We start from the raw sequence: 27,217 nt of genomic DNA, 5'->3' as shown, positions 1-27,217 counted from the left end.
CCAAGCCCTCTTGAATCTGTAGAAATATCACAGCATGATATAGCTCCATCCCATTAAAACACTCAATAATGGATACATGACTCTTCCTTAAACTTTATATGAAGAAACACAGAATAACTCACCTGGAAGCATTTCAGAAAATGAGATAAACATTCAGGGAAAAAGCATTTGGCATGGTAGTGAAAAAAAAACACACATTCCATGTTATGGTACCTGGGTTCAAGTCCCAGTACTGATTCTAATCCAGCTTCCTGTTCATACACAACCAGGTGAGCAGCAAGCTCAATAGTTATCTCTCTGTTACCAGTGTGGTAGATTCAGAATAAGATTCTGGCTTCTGACTGCCCTGGCCGGTCCCAGCAGATGCAAAGGCAATCTCTCTCCCTCTCTCTCTCTATGTGTGTGTGTGTGAGTGTGTGTCTGTCTCTTAATCTGTATCTCTGCCTTTCAAATGAAATGGTTTTTTTAAAAGATTTGTTTATTTGAAAGGGAGAGCTACAGAGAAGAGGCAGAGAGAGTTTGAGAGAGGTCTTCCATCCACTGGTTCACTTCCCAGATAACTGCAACAGCCAGAGCCACACCAATCTGAAGCCAGAAGCCAGAAGCCAGAACCTATTCCAGGTCTCCCACATGGTCGCAGGGACCTAAGGACTTGGGCCCTGTTCTACTGCCTTCCCAGGCCATAGCAGAGAGCTGGATCGAAACTTGAGCAGCCAGAACACAAACCTATGCCTATACTGGATGCTGGCACTGCAAGTGGCGGCTTTACTGGTAACACTATGCCACAGTGCTGCCCCATGAAATGTTTTTTAAAAGTGAGAAACATGGACAAGAAAAGTATTTTCTCCTAAGCCATCAGGGTCATGTTCAGCATCTTTACCTACATGTGGAAACTGCCCAAGTCTTCCAGAAGCTGCAACCATATCTTAGCTGAGTCTTGAGGGAAAAATGCTCTTGTTTTCCTGTAGGTGCTGTGCATACATCACTGGTAGTAGAAAGCCTGTGCACCATATGGGTCCTCCAGGGTGAGTTTTGGTGTAAAGCTCACTGTTTAGTGGTGGCTTGCTGTCCCCTGCAGCCCTCTGGTGGAACTAATAAAGTGTTTGGCAGATACTGACAAATTGTCTACAAACTTTAAAGACCCTACATAATGATGAATAGCAAAGTTAAAGTGCTCACAACTTCCCATTTTATAAAGCTATAGGAATGGAGAGACTGAGCCTCCTCTAACCTCAGCTTCAACTGTATCCCATTACTTTTTTATGTGCATTTCATTTCCCATCATTTCACAATGTTTGCTAATGACCCTTATGGTTTGTTTCTGTAGTTCCTAGGAGTGTGTTCTTATTTTCCACATATTTGTGCACTTCTTAAATGTTCTTCTGTTATTGATATTCCAGGTGAATCTACTGTGGTCATAGGATGTCCTTTTCTATTTTTATTCTTTTAATTTTCTTTAGGTTCTTTTATGACCTAGCAAAAGGTCTTCTGCAGACAATGTTATGTGAGCACTTGAACAGAATGTGTATTCTTTTGTTCAAGTACATAGTCAAGTTGCTTTATGCTTTCCAATATATTGCAAACCTGTACTGTTCATTATTAAAAGTTACATATTTATTGGCCGGCGCCGCGGCTCACTAGGCTAATCCTCCACCTAGCGGCGCCGGCACACCGGGTTCTAGTCCCGGTCGGGGCGCCGGATTCTGTCCCGGTTGCCCCTCTTCCAGGCCAGCCCTCTGCTGTGGCCAGGGAGTGCAGTGGAGGATGGCCCAAGTGCTTGGGCCCTGCACCCCATGGGAGACCAGGAAAAGCACCTGGCTCCTGGCTCCTGCCATCGGATCAGCGCGGTGCACCGGCCACAGCGCGCCGGCCACGGCGGCCACTGGAGGGTGAACCAACGGCAAAGGAAGACCTTTCTCTCTGTCTCTCTCTCTCACTGTCCACTCTGCCTGTCAAAAAAAAAAAAAAAAGAAAAGTTACATATTTATGTCTCCTAATATTAATTTTTTAAGAATTATTATATCTAATGCTGAATGAGAGAGAGAGAGAGAGAGAGAGAGAGACCTTCCTCTGCTGATTTTCTTTCAAAATTGCTACAAAGCTGGCCAGTGTTATGGCATAGTAGGTAAAGCCACTGCCTGCAGTGCCAGCATCCCATATGGGTCCTGGTTTGAGTCCGGGCAGTTTCACTTCTCATCCAGCTCTCTGCTATGGCCTGGGAAAGCAGTAGAAGATGGCCCAAGTCCTTGGGCTCCGGCACCCAACTCCAGCAATTTTGGCAATCTGGGGAGTGAACCAGTGGATGGATGACCTCTCTCTCTCTGACTATCTGTAACTCTGTCTTTCACATAAATAAATAAATCTTTTAAAAAGGTGAGTTATCCAGGAGCTGGATCACTAGAACTGCCAGGACTAGAATGAGTGCCACAATTGGTGGCTTTACTCTCTATGCCATAGTGCCGCTTCCTAATACTAGTCTTGACCAGTCTTTTCTCTTTGATTTTTGTCATTTTCTTTCATTTAATGTTGGGCTTCTTTGTTAGATACATGCATATCTAGAATTAAAATCTTATCCAGGTTGATTGACCTTTTTATTACTTTAAAATGTCATTTATCTGTAGTACCTTTATTTTAGAGTTTATTCTCTTATTAGAATGGTCAGCAAGTATCTGCATCTCTTTTATAATTACCTTACATTGCATATCCACACTTCATGCCTCTACACCCATATTGGATACCCAGAAGGAACTCTTGTTCCTGACTTAGGATTGGCCCAGCAATGGCCACTATGGCCATTTGAGGAGTGAACCAGATGGAAGACATTTCTCTCTGTCTCTCCCATTCTCTATAACTCTACAGATGGTCTAGGTGGAGGCTTCTTGGTAATGGAGTTCATTTGTTCGCAGTCAATGGTTACATGTTTTCTCATGAGCTGTCAGTGAGGTCTGCCTTGTCGTTGCCTTTCAGTGGGCTCCTGAAACTTCCATGCAAACACCATTATTCATAGGTCATTCAAAACACCAGCAGCCAGTGAATGTCAGCCAGAATATAAAATTTTTACTAAGGTTAAAATTATGTTCTGTGTATTAAGTACAATGAATCAGAACCAGCCTTTTGAGTTTTCTTTCATAGGAAAATTGTTCAAAATCATAGCTTTAAGGAGCTGGCACTGAGTCATATATGGTAAAACCACTGCCTGCAGTGCCATTATCTCACATAGGCACTGGTTCGAGTCTCAACTGCTCCATTTCTGACCCATCTCTGCTGTGGCCTGGGAAGTCAGTAGAAGATGGTCCAAGTGCTTGGGCCCCTGCACCCATGTGGTAGACCCCGAAGAAGCTCCTGGCTCCTGGCTTTGGATTGGCCCTGTTCCAGCAGTTGCAACAAGTTGGGGGAGGTAAACCAGCCAATTGAAGACCTCTCTCTCTCTTTGCCTCTGCCTCTTTGTAACTCTTCTTTTCAAATAAATAAATAAATAAATAAATCTTTTTAAAAAAAAATGTTGCTGCTGAACACTCCCAAAACTGCCTGGAGGAATTGCTACAGCAACTTCAAATGGGTTCATTTGCCTGAGACATAGCAAGTCATTCACTGACTCTGGGGTAGTGAAAAAAAATTATAGCTTTAGTTATATACTATCTCAGTTTCTTAAGACATCTAGGTATTGCTGTTAAGTATAAACTGGGTAAAGCAAATGACATAAATGTTTCTAAATATAACCTTTTTTTAAAGATTTATTTTATTTTATCTGTAAGACATAGTTACAGAGAGAGGTAGAGTAGAGAGAGAGGTCTTCCATCCGCTGGTTCACTCCCCAGATGGCCACAACTGCTAGAGCTGTGCCAATCCGAAGCCAGGAGCCAGGAGTCAGGAGCTTCCTCTGGGTCCCCAATGTGGGCACAGGGGCCCAAGAACATGGGCCATCATGTACTGCTATCCCAGGCCACAGCAGAAAGCTTGATCGGAAGAGGAACAGCCGGGACTAGAACCATATGGAATGCCAGCACTCCAGGCGAGGGCTTTAACCCACTGTGCCACAGTGCCAGCCCCTAAATATAACCTTCAGTACTCTTTTTTTGTTTGCTGCTAGATCAGGATTTCTCTCATTTGTCAGTTTAAAATGGCTAATCAGAATAAAAAATGAAAGGGACTCTGTGAAGAGGCTGGGGTCTCCCCTATTTAGAGATTAGAACCCAGGTATCTCCTCTACCCAGCACCATTCTAAGGTGGGCTGAGGAGTAACCCCTAGGGGACATCTGGAGGGACCTAAGCCTGCCACTCCTTTCCTCTATCCTGTTTTTGCATGTGATGAAAAATATTGCATTTTGGATTTTTCTCTCCTGTCCTTGAACTTTAAAATCACCTTAACTGTAGTCTAGGGAACCTCTGAGGGGCTCACTTAAGAAAGCCACCCTGATCCCTCTCTCCCAAGAAAGGGGGGATTTTCTAATAGTGTTTCAAATTAGGCCAGATGTTTTTCCTGATCCCCCTCCTACCACCACCACCAATGTCATGGAGGTCTGACCCCTTTCCTGGGAAACTAAATGCCAATAAGCCTAGGAAACTAACTTTCCAAAAGTTCTTTCTCTTCTAACCAAGAACTCAGACTCCCCTCTCTCCAGGTTTCTTTCCTGATCACTTAGCACCAACAGGGGGTTCTACTACTTCCTTAGTTGGTAACAGACAAGAGAGGGACCATGGGGGGAAAGGAAGACTCTGGTGTCTCCCCTCTTTTCCTGCTGCACTGAGGACCAGGAACAGTAAGATCCTCCTACTTCTACATATCCCGCCCTCATTTTCCCATCCCAAGATAGATATATAATTTCTTTGATATTTATACACACACCTGGTAACGAAGAAGAGAAAAAAATGGAATCTATAACAATAATAAAGAAATTGTTTCTGGTTTAAAAATGATCTGGTGTCCTCCAGGGCAAGCAATTGCACAAATGTCCACTGAGTCTGGTCCAGGGATTAGGGAAGGAAGGTCTTAAAAGGTAAAAGGGGGGAGCTACTACCCCAGCCTCAGGGCCCCAACTCTCCAATCCCCAACTCTGTTGCATTGTATAAAACACTCATCCTCTGGGAATTGGGGTTTTAAAAAATGCCTTGCAGGGGAGGGGAGCCCCTTGGGGGAAGGAAGGTGGCCACCCGGGGCCCTTTAGTGTAGACAAAGTGGTGAGGGAAGGGGAGGCTCTGAAGGCTCACACCATATCTCAGGTGGTACTGCCCGCTCAGGACAGTTTCTTGACTCCTCCCCTTGTGGGGCCAGGGGAGGCTGAGCTGATGCTCTTGGGTTGCCCGTTGGATTTGCTGTGGGCGGTATTGAGCTGTACTTCATCTTTAGGCATTAGTAGTGGCTGCAAGGCCACTTCCTCTATCTCAGAGACACCAGGTGGGGATTTTTGGCTGCTGTAAGATGTTTAACGGCCCAGATATGGGGTGGTTGGACCTGGTTCAGGGGACCCTAGCCCCTGGCCCCTTAGCCTTTCTGGCTTCCCAAAATGGGGCACAGTTGGGCATCCAAATGGAGTTTTTGCCCAATGATGATCTCTTCAAGTCATCTGAAGAGGAACTCTTACAAGGATGGAGCCAGGTGTTGACTGAATGCCTGGGTCTCCCAAGCCCAGCTCTTCCTCATGGACTGGGAGCTGGGTGACTGGTGCAGCAGCTTCTCTCATCCCTGGAGGGAGGCCACAATGTGGCACCACAGATTGTCATAACAGACTGGTGAGGGCTCTCGTGTTGGACCTGTTGGCACCAAACGTGGATGACTCTTGGCTTCCCATTGCTGGGTCAGGCAGGCTGACAGGAAGGGAGAGGTATAGCTGAAAGCTGGGTCTGGCTCAGGCTTCTTTTGTGTGTCTGATTGGCCAGGCTCTTACAGGAGATGGAAGTGGTGCTCTCTGAACGCATGGACTGCAACTGGTCCAGCACAAAACCTGTTCTCTGGGCTGACTTGAGGCTGGAGGAATGAGAGCCACTGGAAAGTGGATCGAAGTGAAAGCTTTTGCCAAAGGTGGGAGAACAGAAGCTCTGTGGTTCCAAGCTGGGCTCTGAATGGTAACTGGGATGACGGCTGCTCTCTGCAGTTGAGGTTGGCTTCCTCAAACTGTCCCCATGACTAACTTGGTGCTGGAGGAATGAGGCAGGGCAGCTGATGTACTGCTGCTACTATAACCTGGCCGACACTTGTACAAGGTTGAAGTGGGGGGTTGTCCTTGCCCCAAAGGCTGCTATCTCCATTAGTAGCCAGGCTAAGGTGTGTTCACAGTCCCATGTAACTGTTCAGGTCTGGCATAGGAGGAGGCTGGGGTTTGGCATCTGCAGACTGGCTCTCTGTTGTTTCCAAGCTTCCCTTAGACTTAGTTCTCCTGAGCTCCCCCTGGATGCCATTATCCATGATCTTCACAGTAGTCTGACACTTCTGGCAGAAGGAAGGGAGGTCTGATTACAATTGTATTCTCTTATTTGGTCTTTCCAGATATCTGGGTGCTGGGGAATTGCAAAGTGCATTGTTACAGCAGCCATTGGTGAAGGGGCTCATGCCTCCCCGGAATTTACCCATAACCTGTTCATTGGCTGTGCATCCCCAGGCCACCAGCACCACATGAAACCCTGTGAGGCCAGCTACGGAGATGAAGAATAAGCCAGCAACACACTTCACTGCCATTGTGACAGTGTGCAGAGCCCTGAGAGCTCCTCTATGTGGTAGAGGACATAAAGGAGGCCAAAGCCAAATACACCAATAGAGTGGGCTGTCAAGGGAAGGAGGAAGAGGAAGAAATAACGGTAGTTCTGGCGACCAATACAGTTGTTCACCCAGGGGCAGGGATGATCAAATTCCTCCACAGAATTATCACAGACACTGTGGTGGGAACATTGAGGAGGACAGTAGAAGCAGCAGGTAGCACACCCTTTCATGCCCAGCTGGATGCCCTTGATCTCCACTGTTTTGTAAAGGGAGCTTGAAAATCTTCCTTGTCCTCATCTTCCTCAGCTCGAGGGAAAATGCCTGGGTCCATGAAGGTGGCCCTACTGAAATTGGCCAGAACAAAGAGAAACATAACTGCATTGTAGATGGGCACTGCAGGTGACACATTCAGGCTTAGTCCTGGACACGTACATGCAAAGAGTGTGGTAGCAGCTCCCATTAAGAAGATAGCGGCTGCTGAGGCCAGGACGTGTTTCTGGGTCTGAATCTCTATCCAGACTCTGCAGCATGTTGGAGCTCTGAGGGGAGATCTGCCCTGCTGCATAGCCCAGGCCCACACAGAGGCAGAACAGATAAGACAATGGGATAAAGGAACCAACAGAGAAGAGTCCAGAAAAAAAAAAGGGAAACCCCAAATTTAGAATTATCATCCTTCCCCCTCCCAAACAAAACTGAAGGTCAAAATATCTCAAAAGAAGGAAAGCATGAGATGGGGGATGGTGATTCCAAATGATAAATAACCACTTCCACAGAACAAAGCCAAAGAGGAGATTAAGAAACACAACTTGGGGGCTGGTGCTGTGGCATAACGGGTAAAACCACTGCCTGAAGTGTCAACATCCCTTGTGGGCACCAGTTCGAGTCCAGGCTGCTTCACTTCCAATCCAGCTCTCTGCTATGCCCTGGGAAAGCAATAGAAGATGGCCCAAGTCCTTTGGCCCCTGCACCCACATAGGAGACCTGAAAGGAAGCTCCTGGTTCCTGGCTCCTGGCTTCGCATTGGCACAGCTGCAGCCATTGCAGCCAAATAGGGAGTGAACCAACGGATGGAATACTTCTCTTTCTCTCTCCTCCCTCTATGTAATTTTGACTTTCAAATAAATCTTTTTTTAAAAAACACAGCATGAACAGCTTAAAAATTGGAGACAAACAGTAGGTTGTACACATACAAATGGCTGCAGGTAGAGAACATGGACAGTCAGACAGATCAAGGTAAAGCTCATGGACAGAGGCAGGTCTTCAAAAAAAAGAAAGGGAAATATCAAGGCAGGGCAGGAAATTCTGAGCAAGGAAAAATTCCTGAGGAGATACCCTAATACCTCCATGACTACCACACTCGCACAAAATGTGAGCAGCACCTAGAAGAGGTGTGTACTGTGCATTTTTATCCATGAAGGAACCTGTGGCCCCTTCCAGCTTGGAAGAAGAGCTGTTTCTACTGCAGCCCTTGTCAGTTTTAGGCAGCCTTGTCAATGCCACCACTCCCACATCTTGACTTTGCCAGGGTTTATAGTCTGCAATGACTGTTTAATGTTACTTATTTCTCTCTTGGTGGCTAAGCTGGACTACAGCTGTTACAAGTTGAGTTGTAAATACTTTTCTTTGATGAAAGAAAACAGAGAGAGAGAGCAAGCTTGTCTGTCTTCAATCTCTTCTTGCTATTCCCAAGCCCTTCAAGGGCCCCATTTCCTATAGAGTTCATGCAAAACTGAAGGAAAACTTAAAATCCTTGAAGCCTTTTCTTCCCAATAAGCAGAATAAGACGAAGACATCGATACCACGTGATACTTTAAAAAAATAACTCGGAATGAAGGCACAGTTCCAAAGATGTCCCAGTTTCCAGGTTAGTCACTGTGTCTGGTCTTTCTTCTTCGATCTTGGGCTTTCCAGACACAGAGTTCAACTGAGTTATGGTGCCTCCCTTGGAGCAGTGCCCATCACTGCCACCATCATTGTCACCGCAGCCTCCCGGCAGTGCTGTCTGACCTCTGACAGGCAGTGCAGAGCCCCCGCACACTGCATGCCCGCCCTGGGCACGTGAGATGTTTCATTCATGAGGGTCACGCAGTTGCACCTGCCCCTGCTCACTCTGCCATCCACCCATAGCCCCCACCCATTCTCCGCTTTCAAAGTTAAGTACTCTTAACATCTTAACATTCTTTAAAAGTAATTCAAGATTGTTTAAAAGTAAGTATGAAATTTTTATCTTGTTTCATTTTGAAAATTATGCTAATTTAGAGGTTTTTAAAGAATTATTTTGAGATGGTGATGGAGCTTATGCCGTGGCATAGTAGCTTGATCCTTCGCCTGCGGTGCTGGCATCCCACATGGGTGTGGGTTCTAGTCCCAGCTGCTCCTCTTCCAGTCCAGCTCTCTGCTATGGCCTGGGAAAGCAGTAGAAGATGGCCCAAGTCCTTGGGTCCCTGCACCCATGTGGGAGATCAGGAAGAAGCTCTTGGCTCCAGGCTTCAGGTTGGCACACCTCCAGCCATTGTGGCTATTTGGGGGGTGAAGCAAGGCAGAAGACCTTTATTTCTTTCGTTCCCTCCCGTTCACTGTCTGTAACTGTACCTTTCAAATAAATAAAATCTTTAAAAATAAAAAAAATTATTTTGGGGTCAAAATAATGGCATAGCAGCTAAAGCAGCCTCCTGTAATTCCATTATTTCATATGGACACAGTTCAAGTCCCGGCTCCACACTTCTTACGCAACTCCCTACTAGTGGCTGCTGAAAAGCAGCAGGTGGCCCAAGTGCTTGGGTCCCTGCACCCATTTGGAAGACTCAGATGAAGCACTCTGACCCATTGCTGGCTGCTGTGGGCACATGGAGAGTGATCCAGCAGACAGAAATGCTCTCTCTCTCTTTGTAACTCTAACTTTCAAACAAATACATAAATCTTTAAAAAATGAATAATTTCAAAATGTAAATTTTTGTCATAAGATAGAAAGGCTGCAATACTCTAGAATGTATGGGAAAAAATAGGGCAAAAACTCAAGGTTTAAATAAGTTGCAGAAAGCATGAGCACCTAACAGAAGGTTTGAAGTGGCCAGCACTATGGCGCAGTGGGTTAATGCCTTGGCCTGAAGCACTGGCATCCCATATGGGTGCCGGTTCTATCCCTGGCTGCTCCTCTTCTGATCCAGCTCTCTGCTATTGCCTGGGATAGCAATGGAAGATAGCCCAAGTCCTTGGGTCCCTGCACCTGTGTGGGAGACCTGGAGGAGGCTTCTGGCTCTGAATCGGCACAGCAGTGGTCACTGCGGCCATCTGGGAAGTGAACAAGCAGATGGAAGACCTCTCTGTCTCTACTTCTCTCTAACTCTTTCAAATAAATAAAATAAATCTTTTTTTAAAAAAAGGGTTGAAAAGGAAAAATCTTGTAAGAAAAATTGTGTGTGTGTGTGAAAGCCAAAAGCTTCATCCAAATCTCCCACATGGGTGAAGGAGCCTAGCACTTGGGCCATCCTCCACTGCTTTCCCAGGCACATTAACAGTGAGCTTTGTCAGAAGTGTAGCAGGGTCTAGCACTGTGGCAGAGTGCTGAGATGGTGGCAGCCATTTGAGCTGCAGTTCATGTCCCAGCTATTCCATTTCCAATCTAGCTCCCTGCTAATGCACCTGGAAAAGCAACAAAAGATGACCCAAGGTCTTGAGTCCCTACAAGCGCATTAGGAGACCTAGAAGAAACTTCTGACTTTGGCCTGGCCTAGCCACAGATTCTGTGGCCATTTAGGGAGTGAACTACTAGATGAAAATATGTCTGTCTTTTGGAATCTTTCTCTCTATATATAACTCTGCCTTTCAAAATAACTCTTTTTTACAAATGTGGAACAGTCATTATTCAAACCAGCACTCTGGGATGAGGCATCCCAGACAGCTGCCTAATCTACTATACCACAATGCCTTCCCAATTATAACTTTAAAAATTTACATGGTTTTCTAAAATTTTGGAATGAATATCAAAGTTACACTGAAATAAAAATAGAATTTGATGCTTTTTTAAACAAGCTGTTTAAAATATGTGCATATTGATATGTTAGTAAATATCTGGAAATAGCCTTGGACTTTAATTTTGGAATCTGTTTTTTTTTTAAAGATTTATTGATTTATTTGAAAGGCAGTGTTCCAGAGAGGCAGAGGAGAGAGAGAGAGAGATCTTCCATCCTCTTGTTCACTCCCCAGATGTCCTCAATGGCCAGAGCTGAGCTGAACTGTAGCCAGGAGCCAAGAGGTAGGAGCTTCCTCCAGGTCTCCAACATGAATGCAGGGGCCCAAGGACATGGGCCATCTTCTACTGCTTTCCCAGCCATAGCAAACAGCTGAATCAGAAGTGGAGCAGCTGTGACTCAAATTAGTGACCAAATGAGATGCTGGCATGGCAGTTGGCAGCTTCATGTGCTATGCCATAGTGCTGGTCATGGAAACTTTTGTTTAAAAAAAAAAACTGCAGCATCTCCTTTTAATAATTCTTGCTTAGTTTTTAACCATCTGTGAATTTTCTAGTCAGCTTCCTTAATCTTTCTTCTCCTCCCTGGTTGTGACTCTTAAATTTTTCTAAGCAATGGGGTTATTTTATATGCTATTTTTCTATTCAAGGTTTTTACTTCCACTTTGATGACTGACCAAAAACCACAAATGTTGTGCTTTAGCAAACAATCAGAATTGTTTGGAAAAAGCTGAGTCTTAAGAGTTAAAAGTTGTATATATACTTGTTTTATAAAATCATCAGATTTATGAATAAATCTGGATTAGAACTGGTTGAATCACACTAAGTAGATGGATGCTATTTCAAAATTATAAGTGAGCCTATTTTGACCAAATATTTTAAGCTCTTTTGACATCCTGAGACTTTCTCAGAATCAAGTTTCTAAATTTTTTCACTTTGAGATTTTTAGCAGGAACCCTTGATGTGTCAAAGGATATATATCTTATCTTTTAGAGGTAATAGTTTATTATGCAACTTGCATTTTAGGAAAGTACTGTCATGAAATTATGTTCAATGTTAAATTATATTTATATAGCTATGCCATTGATATAAATGTCCTAGAAGTTATATAAGTTTTAAAATCTGATAGTTCTGTTGTGTTGTTACTAGTCATGATGGTTATCTTCATAAAAAGGAGACCCAGAGTCCTAAAAGGGACAATAGGTGTGTAAAATCCTTCAGTTTCTTTCTTTCCTTTTTAAGGATGTATCTATTTATTTGAAAGCAGAATTCCAGAAAGGAGGAGAGAGAGAGAGAGAGAGAGAGAGAGAGAGAGAGAGATTGATTCTGTTGGTTCACACTCCAAAGGGCCACAATGACCAAAGCTAAGCCAGGCTGAAGCCAGGCAATATGGTCATAATTCAAGTTCTCCCAAATGGGTACAGGAGCACAGACACTTGGCCATCCTCTGCTGCTTTCCCAGGTGCATTAGCAGGGAGCTGCATCAGAGTGGAACAAACAGGACTCGAAGTGTAACCCATAGGGGATGCCAGCATCATAGGCAGTAGCTTCACCTGCAATGCCACAATGCTGGTCCCTCTTTAGTTGCTTTGTAACATCCTGTATGGAATGAACATAAATGGCTCATGTCAATTAATCAATTTCATAATTTTAACTATGTTTATTTAAAGACTTCTGTCATCCATAGTTTTGTATTCTTCTCTAAAAACACTTGTAATCAATTTCACAGAAAATGTTCTTGAATACAGATTTTTGGCTACTTTAGACAAGAATTTCCAGAACTTTGAGGGAAAGAAAAAAACTAAAAACCCCATAAACTGGTAATGGAGGAGCCAATGCTATGGCACAGTGGGTTAAAGCCCCAACTTGCAGCTCCAGCAAAAACAAAGAAACTGGGGCCAGCACCATGGCACAGTAGGTTAATCCTCTGCCTGTGGCACTGGCATCGCACATGGGTGCCAGTTCTAGTCCCAGCTGCTCCTCTTCCAATCTACCTCTCTGCTATGGACTGGGAAAGTAGTAGAAGATGGCCCAAGTCCTTGGGTCCATGAACCCATGTGGGAGACTGGGAAGAAGCTTCGGATTGGCACAGCTCCAGCTGTTGCAGCCATTTGGAGAGTGAACCAAAGGAAGGAAGACCTTTCTCCCTGTCTCTTCCTCTCACTGTCTGTAACTCTACCTCTCAAATAAAATAAAATCCTAAAAAACATAAAGGGGCTGATACTGTAAGATGTGGACTTGGTCACCCAAGGCTAGCTGATATGTCTAAGAATTACAGCCACTTGTTCACTTAATTAGACACAATAGTTCACATTTGGGCAGTTTTTTTACCACTGTGCATACTGTTCACTGTGCATACTGTGTGCACTTCTGGAAAAAGGAGTGCTACTGGCTCATTTCTGGCTATTTGGGAGAGTCTAAGCCATACTATTTGAGAACTGAAATATTACTAAAAGAAAAAAAGCTTTTTTTTTTTTAATCCAGCCACATTGTCCACAGGCCCCTCTGGGGACAATAAATGTGAATGATTACATGTATTGAACAATTGTGTCCCAGCAGGCTATTCTAATGGCACTTTAGCAGGGGTCGAGGACATCCATACCCTAGCCATACAAAGCCCATAAAATCATTTGGTCTGACCCTGCCAAGGCAACTACAAATGGGATTTGATATTCAATCTATACAGACTAAATCTTAAGTTGCCAAGGCAGCTATAAATGGGACTTGATATTTAATCTATACAAAATAAATCTTATTTTGTATGTCCTGTGAATGATGTTATAGACACAAAAATGTCCCTTGGAAGAAAGGCCCTTTGCTTTAGAGACTGCAGACCTTGAACAATAAAGGATGGAAACAGCTTCAAAGACAAGGAGATTCAACCATTGAACACACAGCAGTAACTCCTCCAGAATCTTTGGAAGCAACAGCACTGTTACCAGGTATCTTAGAACAGAAGGTTAAGCTCAAAGTCCTCACCCAGGCCTTATGTCTCAGAGGTAAGGGTGAACACTCACACTGCCTTGAGTTAGGAAAGAGGGATGTTGATGGTCTGGGTTTCTGTTGGGATAAAGATTAAAGACATACTTTGGGACTTCCTTGGGTTCAAGAAACATGGAAGAGATATACAGAAATCTGTGAGTTTCCCAAACTTTCTTTGAAGCTAGTCCATATCTCTGTTCTATTTGTATGAACACTGGCTATTCATCTTCGTTCTATACATAGAACTGGAGAATGTGATTTTGTACATAAGGCACTGGCAAATTATATTCAAAGTGTCTTTTTTTATCTTAAGGATTCACTATTTAGTCATTTTTATTAGCTTAAGGGAAGACCTGGGAGCAATGGGACTAGCCTATCTCTCTCTCTTTTTTAGGAACATTTTATTTAGTGAGCATAAATTTCATGAGTACATCTTTAAGAATAGAGTGATTCGTCCCACCATATCCATGCTCCCACCCCTACTCCCTCCTCTTTTCCTCCTCCCTCTCCCATTCCCAGTCCCATTCTCCATTAGATTCATTTTCAATAAACTTTATACACAGAAGACCAGCTCTGTACTAAGTAAACATTTCAAATATTTGCACACAGACACATACATTAAATATTTTTTAAAAAACTGTTTGAGAACAAGTTTTATAGGTGTATTACATACTGACTCACCTTGGACCGAGGTCTTGCATGGGGAGTAAGTGCACAGCGACTCCTGCTGTAATTTAACAATTAACTCTCTTATGTATGACATCAGTGATCACCCAAGGCTATTGCCATGAGTTGCCCAGGCTATGGAAGCCTTTTGAGACTACAGTCTGTCAGTATTTAGGCAAAGCCGAAGGCAAAATGGAAGTTCTGTCCTCCCTTCAAAGAAAACTACATTCTTCTTTGATGGCTCCTTCTTTCCACTGGGGTATCATTCACGGCAATCCTTCGTGTAGGACTTTATTTTTGCCACAATGTCTTAGAATTCAATGCCTGAAATGTTTTCATGGGCTTTTAAACCATACAAGAATGCTTTAAGGGCTCATTCTAAGGTCACTATGCTATATAAAATGATTCTCATTCCATGAGTCTGCTGTGTGAACTGCTTCCCAACTCAACATGTCTTAAAATGCAATGACTGGTCTCACTCTAAGTCTCTATTTTATTGTTTTTTAAATATTCATTTATTTGAAAGACATAGTTATAAGAGAGAAAGAGACAGAGAGATCTTCCAACTGCTGGTTCAGTCCCCAAATGTCTGCAACAGCCAGAGTTGGACCCATTCAATGTCAAAAGCCAGGAGCTTCAGCCAGGTCTCCCAAGTGGTTCCAGAGTCCCAGTACTTGGGCCATCCTCTGCTCATTTCCTGGGTGCATTAGCAGGAAGATGGATCAGAAGTGGAGCAGCTGGGACTCAAACCCATGCCCATACAGGATACTGGCAAGGTAAGCAGTGGCCTTACCCTCTACACTAAAGTTCCAGCCATATGCACAGAAAGTTTTAATCAGTGACTATTCCTGGCTTTAAACTGGAAGTTTTCTGGCAGAAAAATCACTAATTTCTCTGGTTTCTCTTGAGATACAGAAATACTACCATGTTCTTGCTTTTATTAATGCTGTAGAATGGTGTTTTACCTGCAAGATAAAGCTATGCAGAAACTGGCTGTGTAACCCTTCTATTTATATACAAAATTGCTACAGCAAAACCCAGAAGTAGGAAGTTTTTTTCTTAAAGAAATGCCTATGATGGCTGCTGCTTTTTCTCTCTCTCTCTCACTGTCTACTCTGCCTGTCAAAAAAAATAAGAAAAGAAAAGAAAACGGGATTCAATTCCATAATGTGTGCATGGAAGACTGTGTGGACACTGGCACAGGAAGTTGAAATTGGGAAAAAAATCAACTAGAATATGATGTAAAGAAGTGAGACTGGTACCCATATGGGATGCTGGCATTACAGACTATAGCTTAACTTTTAAGTCTTGAAAAAAAATATTATTTTCACACAATTTATACCTGCAAGACTCAAAGAATCTCCTGAGAACACCTATTTGGTTGGTTCAATAAGAAAAGAATACTGGAGCCAACATTGTGGTGTAGCAGGTTAATCCACTGCTGGCAACACTGGAATCCCATATAGGTGCCAGTACAAAACCTCTCTGTACCACTTCCCACCCAGCTCCCTGCTAAGGTATCAGAAAGCAGAAGACAACCCAAGGGTGTGGAAGCTCCAGGATCCTGGCTTCAGACTGTCATAGCAGCAGTCAATGCAGCCATTTGTGTAATGAATCAGCAGACAGAACCTCTCTCTCTCTCCTCTTTCTGTAACTCTTCCTTTCACATTAATAAATAAATCATTAAAAAAAGGTGAAACATGACCACTGCTGGACAATAGTGGGAGTCAGAGAGTATTCTTATTTTATATATCATTGTTTAACGTTGCCTCCTCCAGTTCTTCTAAAAAGTACAAGCAATCCTTTGGGAAACAATAGCAATCTGTCATCTCCAAAGTAACTGATAGCTAAAGGTTATGGCCATGACAACACTGTTAAATATGTGAAGGGGTTAAATAGACCCCAAATGCTTTCAAATGCTCAAAATTGGACAAAAGAAAGGAGAATGAAGAATATATAAAACATAGTTAAAAAATCATAAAATGAAAGATTAAAACATCAGCTCAAAAAGTTGACTCCATCTAAAACTATGAAAACATATATATAAGTCCACTTTTTATTGTCAGAAGCAATCCAACTGAGAAAAAGTACTGAGGGTTTAAGCCATAGAGGCCAAGGGTGACAGACAGGAAATACGACACCTAAGCAACCTAGCCCCGAGAGTCTTTGCCAAAGGCTGCAATGTGGATTGCAGAGGAAGGATACTGCAGAGGGCAGAGACATGTGCAGTGAGGTGCATAATCAAGGCCTCAGTAGAGTGTGTGCCATGTGAACTTAGGTCACTCCCTATTTCTGCCTCCATGATAGACAAATTGCTATGATGATCCCCTGCCCTTCAGGACTCCTACTTTTTTCATATCATAAAGCAATCTGAAAAACTGAAGAGTTACTCTGATTATCTTACTCATGCTCTCACCCTCTACATGGGGTACACAGAAGGCACATAACTTGTTTCCTCTGTTAACAGGTCTATGGATCAAAGGTAGCTACATCTGGAGATATCATGGTTGTCTGGCATTATTCTAGATTCTGAATTTGAGTGTAAAATGATGGAAACATGGGATATTGTGCTCTCTGGTTATGAGAAAAAGTAAAGATACCTGTGGGATGGCCAGTGCCATGGTTCACTTGATTAATCCTCTGCCTGCAGTACAGGCATCCTATATGGGCACCGGGTTCTAGTCTTGGTTACTCCTCTTCCATTCCAGCTCTCTGTTGTGGCCCGGGAAGGCAGCGGAGGATGGCGCAAGTGCTTGGGCCCCTGCACCCACATGGGAGACCAGGAGGAAGCACCTGTCTCCTGGCTTCAGTTTGGCATAGCGACAGCTGTGGTGGCCATTTGCAGAGTGAACCAACAGAAGGAAGACCTTTCTCTCTGTCTCTCCCTCTCACTGTCTATAACTCTGTCAAATAAGAGCAGGCGTAGCCATCTTAATTTCAGACAACATAAACTTTACCACAAAAACCATTAAGAGAGACAAAGAGGGACACTACATAATGATTAAGGGATCATTTCAACAGGAAGATATAACAATTATCAATGTATATGCACCTAGCTACAGGGCACCGGTTTATCTAAAAGATTTGTTAACAGACTGAAAGGGAGACTTAGACCCCAATACAATAGTACTGGGGGACTTCAATACTCCACTCTCAGAAATAGACAGATCAATAGGACAGAAGATCAACAAGGATACAGTAGATTTAAATGACACTATAGCCCAAATGGATCTAACAGATATCTACAGAACTTTCAATCCTACAGCTAAAGATTTTACATTCTTCTCAGCAGTACATGGAACCTTCTCTAGGACTGACCACATACTAGGCCATAAAGCAAGTCTCAGCAAATTCAAAAGAATTAGAATCATACCATGCAGCTTCTCAGACCATAAAGGAATGAAGTTGGAAATTAGCAACTCAGGAATCCCTAGAGCATACTCAAACACATGGAGATAGAACAACATGCTCCTGAATGAACAATGGGTCATAGAAGAAATCAAAAGAGAAATCAAAAACTTTCTGGAAGTAAATGAGGATAAGAGCACAACGTACCAAAACTTATGGGACGCAGCAAAAGCAGTGTTAAGAGGAAAGTTTATATCAATAGGTGCCTACATCAAGAAATTGGAAAGGCACCAAATAGATGAGCTTTCAATTCACCTCAAGGATCTAGAAAACCTACAGCAAACCAGACCCAAATCTAGTAGGCGAAGAGAAATAATTAAAATCAGAGAAGAAATCAACAGGATGGAATCAAGAAAAACATTCCAAAAAATCAGCCAAACGAGGAGCTGGTTTTTTGAAAAAATAAACAAAATTGACACCCCATTGGTCCAACTAACTAAAAAAAGAAGAGAAAAGACCCAAATCAATAAAATCAGAGATGAAAAAGGAAACGTAACAACAGACACCACAGAAATAAAAAGAATCATCAGAAATTACTACAAGGACTTGTATGCCAGCAAACAGGGAAACGTATCAGAAATGGATAGATTCCTGGACACATGCAACCTACCTAAACTGAACCAGGAAGGCATCGAAAACATAAACAGACCCATAACTGAGACAGAAATTGAAACAGTAATAAAGGCCCTCCCAACAAAGAAAAGCCCAGGACCAGATGGATTCACTGCTGAATTCTACCAGACATTTAAAGAAGAACTAACTCCAATTCTTCTCAAACTATTCAGAACAATCGAAAAAGTGGGAGTCCTCCCAAATTCTTTCTATGAAGCCAGCATCTCCTTAATTCCTAAGCCGGAAAAAGATGCAGCACTGAAAGAGAATTACAGACCAATATCCCTGATGAACATAGATGCAAAAATCCTCAATAAAATTCTCGCCAATAGAATGCAACAACACATCAGAAAGATCATCCACCCAGACCAAGTGGGATTTATCCCTGGTATGAAGGGATGGTTTAATGTGTGCAAGACAATCAATGTGATACACCACATTAACAGACTGCAGAAGAAAAACCATATGATTATCTCAATAGATGCCGAGAAAGCATTGGATAAAATACAACACCCGTTCATGATGAAAACGCTAAGCAAACTGGGTTTGGAAGGAACATTCCTCAATACAATCAAAGTAATCTATGAAAAACCCACAGCCAACATCCTATTGAATGGGGAAAAGCTGGAAGCATTTCCACTGAGATCTGGTACCAGACAGGGATGTCCACTCTCACCACTGCTATTCAATATAGTTCTGGAGGTTCTAGCCAGAGATATTAGGCAAGAAAAAGAAATTAAAGGGATACAAATTGGGAAGGAAGAACTCAAACTATCCCTCTTTGCAGATGACATGATTCTTTATTTAGGGGACCCAAAGAACTCTACTAAGAGACTATTGGAACTCATAGAAGAGTTTGGCAAAGTAGCAGGGTATAAAATCAATGCACAAAAATCAACAGCCTTTGTATACACAGACAATGCCATGGCTGAGGAAGAACTTCTAAGATCAATCCCATTCACAATAGCTACAAAAACAATCAAATACCTTGGAATAAACTTAACCAAGGACATTAAAGATCTCTATGATGAGAATTACAAAACCTTAAAGAAAGAAATAGAAGAGGATACCAAGAAATGGAAAAATCTTCCATGCTCATGGATTGGAAGAATCAATATCATCAAAATGTCCATTCTCCCAAAAGCAATTTAAAATTCAATGCAATACCAAATGAAGATACCAAAGACATTCTTCTCAGATCTGGAAAAATTGGTGCTGAAATTTATATGGAGGCACAAGAGACCTCGAATAGCTAAAGCAATCTTGTACAACAAAAACAAAGCCGGAGGCATCACAATACCAGATTTCAGGACATATTACAGGGCAGTTGTAATCAAAACAGCATGGTACTGGTACAGAAACAGATGGATAGACCAATGGAACAGAATTGAAACACCAGAAATCAACCCAAACATCTACAGCCAACTTATATTTGACCAAGGATCTAAAACCAATCCCTGGAGCAAGGACAGTCTATTCAATAAATGGTGCTGGGAAAATTGGATTTCCACATGCAGAATCATGAAGCAAGACCCCTACCTTACGCCTTAAACAAAAATCCACTCAACGTGGATTAAAGACCTAAATCTACGACCTGACACCATGAACATACTAGAGAACATTGGAGAAACCCTTCAAGATATTGGCACAGGCAAAGAATTTCTGGAAAAGACCCAGAATGCACAGGCAGTCAAAGCCAAAATCAATTATTGGGATTGCATCAAATTGAGAAGTTTCTGTACTGCCAAAGAAACAGTCAGGAGAGTGAAGAGACAACCGACAGAATGGGAAAAAATATTTGCAAACTATGCAACAGATAAAGGGTTAATAACCAGAATCTACAAAGAGATCAAGAAACTCCACAAAAACAAAACCAACAACCCAATTAAGAGATGGGCCAAGGACCTCAATAGACATTTTTCAAAAGAGGAAATCCAAATGGCCAACAGGCACATGAAAAAATGTTCAAGGTCATTAGCAATCAGGGAAATGCAAATCAAAACCACAATGAGGTTTCACCTCACCCCGGTTAGAATGGCTCACATGCAGAAATCTACCAACAACAGATGCTGGCGAGGATGTGAGGAAAAAGGGACACTAACCCACTGTTGGTGGGAATGCAAACTGGTCAAGCCACTATGGAAGTCAGTCTGGAGATTCCTCAGAAACCTGAAGATAACCCTACCGTTCGACCCAGCCATCCCACTCCTTGGAATTTACCCAAAGGAGTTTAAATTGATAAACAAAAAAGCGGTCTGCACCCTAATGTTTATTGCAGCTCAATTCACAATAGCTAAGACCTGGAACCGACCTAAATGCCCATCAACGGTAGACTGGATAAAGAAATTATGGGATATGTACTCTTTAGAATACTATACCGCAGTAAGAAACAACGAAATCCAGTCATTTGCAACAAAATGGAGGAATCTGGAACACATCATGCTGAGTGAAATAAGACAGTCCCAAAGGGACAAATACCATATGTTCTCCCTGATCGGTGACAACTGACTCAACACCAAAAAGGAAACCTCCTGAAGTGAAACGGACACTATGGGAAATGGTGACTTGATCAGCATAGCCCTGACTGTTAATGAACAACTTAATACATTATCCCTCTTAGTAGTTTTTTTGTCTGTTCTACTTAATATGACTGGTTTAATTCTGTAATTAATACACAGTTATTCTTAAGTGTTAAAAATTAACTGAAATGTGATCCCTGTTAAACATAAGAGTGGGAATAAGAGAGGGAAGAGATGTATAATCTGGGACATGCTCAAGCTGACTTGCCCCAAATGGTAGAGTTAAAAACATACCAGGGGATTCCAATTCAATCCCATCAAGGTGGCATGTACCAATGCCATCTCACTATTCCAAGTGATCAATTTCAGTTCACAATTGATCATAATGAAAGGACTAAGAGTCAAAGAGAGCACATAAACAAGTCTAGTACCTGCTAACACTAACCAATAGAATAAATAAAGGGGAGAGTGATCCAACATGGGAAGTGAGATACTCAGCAGACTCATAGAATGGCAGATGTCCTAAACAGCACTCTGGCCTCAGAATCAGCCCTAAAGCCATTCCGATCTGGCTGAAAAGCCCATGAGAGTATTTCAGGCATGGAAAGCCAAGACACTCTGGCAAAAGATCTCTGCAAGTGAGATCCCAGTGGAAAGAACAGGTGTTCAAAGAAGGAGGTACCTTTCTCTGAAGGGAGGAGAGAACCTCCACTTTGACTATGACCTTGTCTAAACAAGATAAGAATTGGAGAACTCAGAGGGCTTCCATAGCCTTGGAAACTCATGACTGGAGCATAGGGAGATTACTGATGCCATAGACAGGAGTGTCAATTGGTAAAGTCAACAACAGGAGTCACTGTGCACTTACTCCTCATGTAGGATCTCTGTCCTTAATGTGCTGTGTATTGAGATTTAATGCTATAACGAGTACTCAAACAATATATTTCACTTTGTGTTTTTATGGGGGTGCAAACTGTTGAAATCTTTACTTAATGTATACTAAACTGATCCTCTGTAAAAAAAAAAAAAAAAAGAAATTATCAACTCCCAACTTGACTCTCACTGGGATTAAACATGACAATAGGTCTGATCTGATTTCATCGTCATTTAAAAAAAATCATCTATTATTTTTCACTTTATGCTTCTGTGTGAGAGCAAACTGTTGAAATCCTTACTTCATGTATACTAAGCTGATCTTCTGTATATTAAGATAATCAAAAATGAATCTTGATGTGAATGGAAGGAGAGAGGGAGTGGGAAAGGGGAGGGTTGTGGGTAGGAGGGACGTTATGGGGGGGAATCCATTGTAATCCATAAGTTGTACTTTGGAAATTTATATTCATTAAATAAAAGTTAAAAAAAATTCTCTTCTTCCCCACACTCTGAAAAGACTACTTTCCCCATATTTCTAGAAACCCTGACATTTTTAGGATTTCAGAATGACAATAGGTACAGAAAATTTGCAGCTTCTCAGACCATAAAGGAATGAAGTTGGAAATTAGCAACTCAGGAATCCCTAGAGCATACGCAAACACATGGAGATTGAACAACATGCTCCTGAATGAACAATGGGTCATAGAAGAAATCAAAAGAGAAATCAAAAACTTTCTGGAAGTAAATGAGGATAACAGCACAACGTACCAAAACTTATGGGACGCAGCAAAAGCAGTGTTAAGAGGAAAGTTTATATCAATAGGTGCCTACATCAAGAAATTGGAAAGGCACCAAATAGATGAGCTTTCAATTCACCTCAAGGATCTAGAAAACCTACAGCAAACCAGACCCAAATCTAGTAGGCAAAGAGAAATCATTAAAATCAGAGAAGAAATCAACAGGATGGAATCAAGAAAAACATTCCAAAAAATCAGCCAAACGAGGAGCTGGTTTTTTGAAAAAATAAAGAAAATTGACACCCCTTTGGCCCAACTAACTAAAAAAAGAAGAGAAAAGACCCAGATCAATAAAATCAGAGATGAAAAAGGAAATGTAACAACAGACACCACAGAAATAAAAAGAATCATCAGAAATTACTACAAGGACTTGTATGCCAGCAAACAGGGAAACCTATCAGAAATGGATAGATTCCTGGACACATGCAACCTGCCTAAATTGAACCAGGAAGACATCAAAAACCTAAACAGACCCATAACTGAGACAGAAATTGAAACAGTAATAAAGGCCCTCCCAACAAAGAAAAGCCCAGGACCAGATGGATTCACTGCTGAATTCTACCAGACGTTTAAAGAAGAACTAACTCCAATTCTTCTCAAACTATTCAGAACAATCGAAGAAGAGGGAATCCTCCCAAATTCTTTCTATGAAGCCAGCATCACCTTAATTCCTAAGCCAGAGAAAGATGCAGCACTGAAAGAGAATTACAGACCAATATCCCTGATGAACATAGATGCAAAAATCCTCAATAAAATTCTCGCCAATAGAATGCAACAACACATCAGAAAGATCATCCACCCAGACCAATTTCCAATAAATCAATACAGCTGGGTATAGTGTGCTTAACACCTACACTCTGAATAGGGCTAAAACAGATAACTTGCTCGCTAGGGACATGAGTCTATCAGTAAAAAGAAGCCACATCTTGACATGATCTTCATTTCTGGAATCATTCAGAGATCCTGGATATCAGTACAAAGTGATGAATAAATGAGCCCTGAAGATTGTCTCCTGGGTATGGGATGAATTTGAGATACACATGTTGGAAAGAGGAGTTTTAACATGCAATGGCCATTTCCCACTCATCTCAATATTGTTTCATGTGGGAGAATAACCTATCCTTTCCAAGTCTGGAGAAACCAAGGCAGGGCCAGATGATTCTGGCCAAGCAAATGTAATTACAGATTATTTTTTGTGTCACTGTTTCATTCAGTGCCTATTTTGTTCTCCAGTCACAAACTCTACCCATGTTCTAGTAAAGGACATTCTACCACCCTGAGAAAAATAGATTTGATACACGTTTTGAATGAAGAGGCTGTAAGTCAGTGGTTTCCTAACCATAGCTAATTTACTACCACCTAATATTCTGAGACAGCCAGAAAAAAACATTACTTAGAACAGTTCACCCTCACAGATAGATGTCACTGCAAGTCTATGGGGTGGCCATATGGACCTTTGAATAAATGGTGTGGAAAACAGATACAGAACAAAATTAAAGATGAATTTCACACCAAGTGTGTAATAGCTTGAAAATGTGTGTGGGGTTTGATTTATAATGTTGAGTAGGACAAGTCCATTCTTTATTTTTTAAGATTTGTTTCCTTCTTCTCTGAGAGAATACCAAATGGTGGGATGATGCTGATGCAGGAGGGTCTGGAGGCCCTGAGGACCCTGGAATGGAAGGCCATGGCAGCTTCTGCTGAGGTTTTGGCAGTGGCATCCAGGGCTGTGGTCAAAGCCAGGACCGGGTCCAGAGCAAGGTCATGGAACTCGTAGAGCCTGTCACCAGGCTTGGCCACCTGTTTAAGAACATGAAGATCAAATCCCTGTAGGAGATATATCTCTTCTCTCTGCCCATCAAGGAGTCTGAGATCTTTGATGTTATCCTGGGAACATCCCTTGATGAGATTTTGAAGGTCATGTCAGTGCAGAAGCAGGCATAGATTGGCAGTGAAGCAGGTTCAAGGCATTTGTCTCCATTGAAGAACACAATGGTCATGTCAGCCTGGGTGTGAAGTGCTCCAAGGAAATAGCCACCACCATCTGAGGGGCCATCATCCTTGCTAAGCTGTCCATTTTGCCCATGTGGAGGTGCTATTGGGGAAACAAGATAGGCAAACCCCACGCTGTGCCTTGCAAGGTGACCAGATTATGTGTCTCTGTGCTATTGTGCCTCAATTCTTGCTCCTAGAAGCACTGGCATTGTCTTCACTGTGTCCCCAAGAAGTTGCTGATGATAGCTGGCATTGGTGGCTGCCACACTTCAACCAGTGGGTGCACTGCTACCCTGGGCCACAAAGGGCACCTTCTATGCTATCCCCAATACCTACAGCAATCTGATCCCCAACCTCTGGAAAAAGAATGTATTCACCAAGTCTCCCTATTAGGAAAGCATGGACCATCTTATGAAGACTCACACCAGAGTATTTGTGCAGAGGACCCAGGCTCCAGATGTGGCTACAAAATAGGATTTTACACAAGAAAACAAAGTGAATTAAGTCTGTTAAAAATTTATTTATTTATTTATTTATTTATTTATTTTTTATTTATTTGAAAGGCAGAGAGAGAGGGAGAGAGAGAAGGAGAGACATAGAGGAAGTAAGATATTTTCCATCGACTGCTTCATTCCCCAAATGGCCACAATGGCTGGGGCTGGACCTGGCAAGCCAGGAGACAGGAGCTTCTTCTGGGTCTCCCACATGAGTGTAGGGTCCCAAGGACTTTGGGCCATCCTCCACTGCTTTCCCAGGCACATTAGTGGGGAGCTAGATTAGAAGTGGAGCAGTCAGGACTTGAATGGGATGTTGGCACTACAGGCTGTGGCTTAATTCACTATGCCACAGCACCAGCAGTTGACAAGTCCATTCTAACTGAAACTCAATATTCAGAAGCTATCTAAGCCCAAGTTGAGAAATCTGAATATATAAGTATCCATACTCCTTATGAGAAAATTAAAGAAACACAAAACAACGTTAAAAGAAAAAAGTTACACCACAGAAAAGTTACCTTCCTAATAGCAAAAAATGACCAATCATATGAAAAAAATAATTGGCAAACATTTTGAAATATAAAAAATATTGAAAAAATAATTGGCAGGGCCGGTACAGTAGCATAGCTGGTAAAGCCACCACCTGCAGTGCCAGCATCACATATAGGTGCCTGCTTCTGATCCAGCTTCTGCTATGGCCTGGGAAAGCAATAGAAGATGGCCCAAGTTCTTGGACCCTGCACCTGCATGGGAGACCCATGGCTTCTGGCTTCAGATTGGTGCAGCTCTTGCCATTGCGGCCAATTGAAGAGTGAACCATCAGATGGAAGACCTCTCTTTCTCTCTATTTCTCTGCCTCTTCTTCTCTGTGTAACTGACTTTATAAATGAATCTTCAGAAAAGAAAATATAGGTGGCAAAATAATTGGAAAATGTGCATACTCCAGAAAGACACTCTTTAAAGTATAAAAAAGGTGAATACAGAGAGACAAATAAATGAGAAAAACAAATTAAAATTTCAAGGGAACATATTGTTCCATGTAATATATTTGAGAAATTCAAAAAATTTTTTGACAGGCAGAGTTGGGGGGGGGAGAGAAAGGTCTTCCTTCTGTTGGTTCAACCCCCAAATAGCCGCCACGGCTGTCACACTGCGCCAATCTGAAGCCAAGATCCAGGTGCCTCCTCCTGGTCTCCCATGCAGGTGCAGGGCCCAAGGACGTGGGCCATCCTCCACTGCCTTCCTGGGCCACAGCAGAGAGCTGGACTGGAAGAGGAGCAACCAGGACAGAACTGGAACCCCAACCCGGACTAGAACCCAGAGTGCCAGTGCTGCAGGCAGAGGATTAGCCTAGTGAGCCACGGTGCCAACCCAAAATGTTTTTAAATTGAGCTAAATCTGACTAGTTCTATTTCCATTTTACATAAATTATTCCTATTTAAGAAGGACCTGACATGCAGAGGAAAAAATCAAACTGGCAACTATTTAAATCAATAGTACAGTGTAAAGAAAATTTTATAACAGAAACAAAAGTATCATGTTCATGACAAAGTATTCAACAAGATGAACCCATGAAAGAAAAAAAATTATAAAATTCACAGTTTGTAGCACAACCATTTGGGAATTGGAGTGCATCACAATAAAAGGCAGATGCTGAACTGAGGGAACTGACAGAAGAGAAACTCATTCATTTTGTGCATTTTACCCAAGGACACTTTCCTATTTACACATAGATCAAGGGAGTCAAAGTTACAGCTTTAATTAGGGTGTTTTGGTAGAAATTTCAGGCTACAAAGACAACCAAAGAATGGGAGAAGAGGAAAATAGGCCCTGGAATAGAGAAAATCAAAGAATTTAAGTCCCTAAATTTGGATATAAAACACTACAGTACACTATGTGGGACACTTCAGATAAAAAAAAAGCAATAAAAAAGTAGTCACTAGAAGCTGAAATAGAGTTACCTAGTGACCATTGTAAGGAATACACTTTAGAATTTAAATCCACCCAAGTAACTGCCTTGTAAAATAGAAATAATTTTTCTGAAGAATATGAGTATCCACAATGTCTACAACGCATGGTTTACAATATTGATGATAAAATTCAGAATCACTATTCATGTAAAGAAAGAAAAAATTTAGTCCTACTCAAGGGAAAGAAAATCAGTTGAAGAAAAGGCCAACATAAGTCAGATTTTATAAGTAGCAGAC

General features: G+C 42.2%; 2 pseudogenes; one reads left to right on the top strand and one right to left on the bottom strand.

Moving 5' to 3' along the window:
• Nucleotides 1–5,038: 5,038 nt before the first annotated feature.
• Nucleotides 5,039–7,259, bottom strand: LOC138848730 (palmitoyltransferase ZDHHC5 pseudogene; annotated as a pseudogene).
• A 16,594-nt stretch (nucleotides 7,260–23,853) lies between these two features.
• On the top strand, nucleotides 23,854–24,990 carry LOC108176000 (small ribosomal subunit protein uS5 pseudogene; annotated as a pseudogene).
• The last annotated feature ends 2,227 nt before the right edge of the window (nucleotides 24,991–27,217 follow it).

The sequence above is a fragment of the Oryctolagus cuniculus genome, chromosome 2 (genome assembly GCF_964237555.1).
Source record: "Oryctolagus cuniculus chromosome 2, mOryCun1.1, whole genome shotgun sequence".
Classification (NCBI taxonomy): Eukaryota; Metazoa; Chordata; class Mammalia; order Lagomorpha; family Leporidae; genus Oryctolagus; species Oryctolagus cuniculus.
Note: the sequence above shows the minus strand (reverse complement) of the source record. Positions and strands in the feature narration are given on the sequence as shown.